Source organism: Salminus brasiliensis, chromosome 12, assembly GCF_030463535.1.
Source record: "Salminus brasiliensis chromosome 12, fSalBra1.hap2, whole genome shotgun sequence".
Taxonomy (NCBI): domain Eukaryota; kingdom Metazoa; phylum Chordata; class Actinopteri; order Characiformes; family Bryconidae; genus Salminus; species Salminus brasiliensis.
Window position 1 is genome coordinate 19,064,820 of NC_132889.1, and position 4,879 is coordinate 19,069,698.

General features: G+C 42.1%; 1 pseudogene; it reads right to left on the reverse strand.

The window, feature by feature from the left end:
* Positions 1-2,934: 2,934 nt before the first annotated feature.
* On the reverse strand, positions 2,935-4,617 carry LOC140574537 (uncharacterized; annotated as a pseudogene).
* Between the last annotated feature and the right edge of the window lie 262 nt (positions 4,618-4,879).

A 4,879-nucleotide genomic window follows, 5' to 3' on the forward strand; every position in this document is an offset into this window, starting at 1 on the left:
ATTATCTGGAAGGTTATTCCAGAGTTGTGGAGCTTTATAAGAAAAGGCTCTTTCCCCTGCTGAGGTTTACTGAATTTTGGGAACGAGTAAGAGTCCAGCACCCTGAGATCTAAGTAGTCTTTGTAATATGTAATAAGATCCTGCAGGTACTCAGGAGCGAGGCCATGTAGGGCTTTATATGTTAATAGAAAAAAATTGTATTCAATACGGAATTTAACTGGGAGCCAATGAAGTGCTGATAGAACTGGACTGATATGGTCAGATTTTCTAGTTTTAGTAAGGACCCTGGCTGCAGCATTTTGAACCAGCAGAAGTTTATTGAGGTTCTTGCTGGAACAACCTGACAAAAGTGCATTACAGTAATCTAGCCTTGAAGTAATAAAAGCGTGTACTAGCTTTTCTGCGTCCTGTAGAGATAAGGAGTTTCTGCATAAAGGCTGTCCTACTAATATTGGCTAGTTTAGTTGCTCAAATGCTAAAAAAAAAAAAAGATTTTAGCCACTAAACCAGGAATAATGGAAGTATCAGCCAAGTCTAACATTAAGTCAGATAGTTTATTTCTAGTGTCTTTTGGACCTAAAAGGAGAACCTCGGTTTTGTCACTGTTGAGGAGAAGGAAGTTATGTGACATCCAGAGTTTTATATCCTTTACACAGTCCTCCATTTTGTGTAATCTAAATTTATCTTCAGGTTTGGCTGATATATAGAGCTGTGTGTCATCTGCATAGAAATGGATATTAACGCCATGTCTGCTTATAACTGAGCCCAGTGGTAACATGTATAATGTAAATAGTAGCAGCCCTAAAATTGAGCCTTGCGGAACTCCATATCTTACTTCTGTGTAATTTGAAGATAAATATTTTATCTTTACAAACTGATAGCGTCCCGTTAGATATGATTTGAACTACGATAGGGCTGTCCCTGTGATTCCAACCATTTTCTCTAATCTTTCTAGTAATATAGTATGATCTATTGTATCAAAGGCTGCACTGAGGTCTAATAAAGATACGTAGCCTTGATCAGAGGCAAGAAGGAGATCATCAACACTAGGGCTGTCTCTGTGCTGTGATTGGGTCTAAATCCAGATTGGAATTTCTCATACGAGTCATTCTTACTCAGGTATAAGCAGAGTTGTTGGGCCACAGCTTTTTCTAATATTGTAGATACGAATGTTAAGTTGGAGATGGGTCTGTAATTAGACAATACACTGGGGTCAAGATTTGGTTTCTTGATTAAAGGTTTTATGACTGCTAATTTTGGGGTTTGGGGTACATGCCCAAGGCTAAGGGATGAATTTACAATTGTTAAAAGAGGTCTGATTATGATTGGGAGTATTACTTTTAGCAATTTAGAGGGAATTGGGTTGAGTGGACAGGTTGTACAATTTGATGAGTAAATAATTTTTTCTAGTTCTGGCTGTGGAAGTGGGTTGAAGGCTTCCAGTCTTTATTCTACAACTAAGTTATCTTCTAAAACAGCTCCACCAGGTGACGGCCATGTTTGATTTAATAAGCAGGGTTGGATTGGTTGTCTAATATTTTCTATTTTATTATTATAATAGTTCATAAAAACAGGTTAAGTTTTATGGTTAAAGATTGGGTTGAGTATCTGCCTGGCTTTTAGTAAGTTTAGAGATCTCACTAAAAAGTATTCTGGGATTGTTTTTATTTTTCTCAATTAGCGAGGCCAGATACACTGAGCGAGCTTTAATGAGTGACTTTCTATGTTGACTAAGGCTGTCCTTCCACGCAGAGTGGAACACCTCTAGTTTGGTCGTCCGCCATTTACGCTCTAGTTTCCGCACTGTTTGTTTTAAGGTACAAGTTTGATCACTGTACCACGGTGCGAGCCTTTTTTGCCTTGTCATTTTACTTTTAAACGGTGCTACTTTGTCTAAGGTTGATCAAAGGGTATTCTCTAGATCGTTTGTTAATTTAACGAGCTCCGCTTGGTCTGGCGGAGTGTAAGCTAAGGTTGATAGGGGTGGGATGTTTTTAGTAAACTGTACAGCTGTCACTGCGGTTATTGTGCACTTTAGACAGTGTTGGGGAGACAAATTAACATTTTGCCTAAGATGTAGCTCAGGAGATTAGATAATGGTCTGATATTACTGAGCTTTGAGGTACAATATTTAGATGATCAATGCTAACACCCAGGGTCAGGACTAAATCTAGGGTATGGTTACAGTAATGTGTGGGTCCAGTTATGTTTTGTGTGATGTAGACAGAATCTAAGATTGATACAAACGCCTTTGTTAATGGATTGTCTGTTTTTTTTAAATGAATATTAAAGTCTCCTACTATTATAACTTTGTCGCTGCACACTGCCAAGTCTGCAGCAAAGTCACTAAGTTCTTTTAAAAATTCAGAATAGGGCCCTGGAGGCCTATAGATATTAACTAGTGTGAATGCATTTTTATTTGTGGCTGGATTTGATATATTAATGTAGAGAATCTCAAAAGAAGTAAAGGTGATAGTGTTTTTGAGTAATATCTAGTGTATTCTGGTAGATTATGCATACTCCACCTCCTCTGCCTGATAATCTAGGGCTATGTACATATTTATAACCTGCGGGAGAGGCTTCATTTAGTGCTATATATTGATCAGGTCTAATCCAGGTTTCAGTTAGGCAGAAAAGGTCCAGTTTCTGATCACATATGATTTCATTTACGATCACTGCTTTCGAGGTTAGTGATCTAATATTAAGTAGACCGAGCTCTAGACCGAGGTCTGAGGTGCTGCTGTTATCATTTGATTGCGAGATCGTTTGATTTAACACTGATTAAATTATTAAAACGAGCTTATCTAGATGTTCTATGTTTGGGTTTAATTCGGGGCACAGTCTCAATACGGTAAAACTCAGGTGACGCCTCAAAGCAGCGCGCAGACGGTCGGTTTAGCCGTTCTGTATGCGGCCTGGTCTCGACTCTGGATTGTCAGCAGCCTTTTACACTCCTCTGCCGACTAACTAGCAGACTATGGGCTATGCTGCACGAAAGTAGGGCAGCACCCTCCCGCGTGGGGTGGACACCATCCCTACCTAAAAAACCAGGCTTGCCCTCAAACTTTAACCAATTATCTATGAAGCCCACATGATTGTCTGAACACCACTTGGACATCCAGCGGTTCAGCGCTGTGAGTCGGCTGTAAGACTCAGCTCAGTCGGCTGTAAGACTCATTGGGATGGGGCCAGAGCAAATTACGGCATCGGACATCATCTGGTCCAGTTTAACCACCTCTTTAATATTATCCTTCATAACTTCAGACTGCCGCAGACAAATATCATTGGCCCCTACATGAATAACTATCCTTAAATATCTCCTGTTTGCTAACCACTTAAGGTTGCCGCTAATGTCCGGTGCTCTGGCTCCCGGTAAACAGCTAATGGTTACAGCTGGAGCCTCTAAAGGACGAGCTATTTTCACGTGTCGAACAATAGAGTCTCTTATTACCAGAGTTCTTTGAACAGGCTTCTCAGTGGGTGTTTCACTGAGCGGGGCAAACTTGTTTGACACGCGAATCAGGGGGAGGGAGTGGTGTTCCAGTGGGCTAGCTTCGGCCTTAGCGCTAGCAATTGCCTTAGCTTTCCAGCTATGCCGCTAAATAAGTGCTAGAAAGTGGTAGAAAGCAGAAAAAACAAGCTAAACACGGAGACAGTGATTCCTCCAAGGTCCGGATCAGGAGTCAGGATTTCCCACAAGGGTTAGCGGCAAGCATTAGGGTCAGGGGATTAGGTAAAGGTCAGAAATGGAGTCAGGCTGAGAAATGCTTACTAAATGTTCTGTTTCAATACGCAGGGTCAGAACTAGGTCTAGTGTATGGTTGGACGTATATCTATGAGTTGGACCTATAACATTTTAAATAAATCCCAAAGCATCTAAGATTGATTTAAACCCAGTTCTAAGGGGGTCCTGAGTCTTTTCAAAGTGAATATTGAAATCTCCAACAATCAAAACCTTATCAGTAGAGACAGCTACTTCTGAAAAGTCAGCAATTTCACAAAAATTGCATTTCAAGAAAATCTGTATAAGGTCCAGGAGGATGATGGACTGTAATAAGCAGAAAAGAGTGCTGCTTTCTAGAAGCCGGAAAAAAGCCTGCCACTTTAAGGCTAAGCACTTGAATGATTTAGCTTCATAACCTGAGTTTAGGATTATACCTAGAACTGAATCATAGATTGAGGCTACGCCGCCGCCACGACCAGACCTTAGTGGAAAACTGCAGTAGTTAAAGCCTGGGGGAGTCGATTCATTCACAGCAATAATTTATTAGGTTTAACCCACGTTTCACAAAGACAGTGAACTGAGGGGGTTTACAGTAATCATTTCATTGACAATGACAGCTTTACGTGCTAGAGACTGTACATTTAACAGCCCAAACTTAACGCGGGAGTTGCTAGTACTCGAACATCACGAAACGCTAATGTTGAGTCTAATCAGGTTGTAAAAGACCCCAGGCGGCTCAGACGAAGCCCATCTCTACGGTAGAGGGCTGGATGCTCCCGAAACCTCTCCCAGATGTCTAAGAAGTCTGCTCCAACGCTGACGCACCAATCCCGAAGCCAGCAGTGGAGAGACGGCTGAACGGCTCGCTCCTTCAACCGTACGCGGGCGTCCATCTTCTTCCGGACGGTGTGATACCAGAAGCTTGCGGAAGTGCTACTTCAGAACCTCGCTGCCGAGACGACATTTGTTCCAACGTGGAGAACCACGGTGCCAACGGCCCCCAGCCTCGTCTTCTGTTGGTAGAGCCCGCTACTCCAACAGCCACTGGATCTGCCGGTCCAGCAGGGCAAGCTCCTAGCTGAGCGTTCGAAGAGCACGTTCCTCCACGGTCACCATGTTCCTCGAGGTAAACAAACACACAGAAACACAATCGAC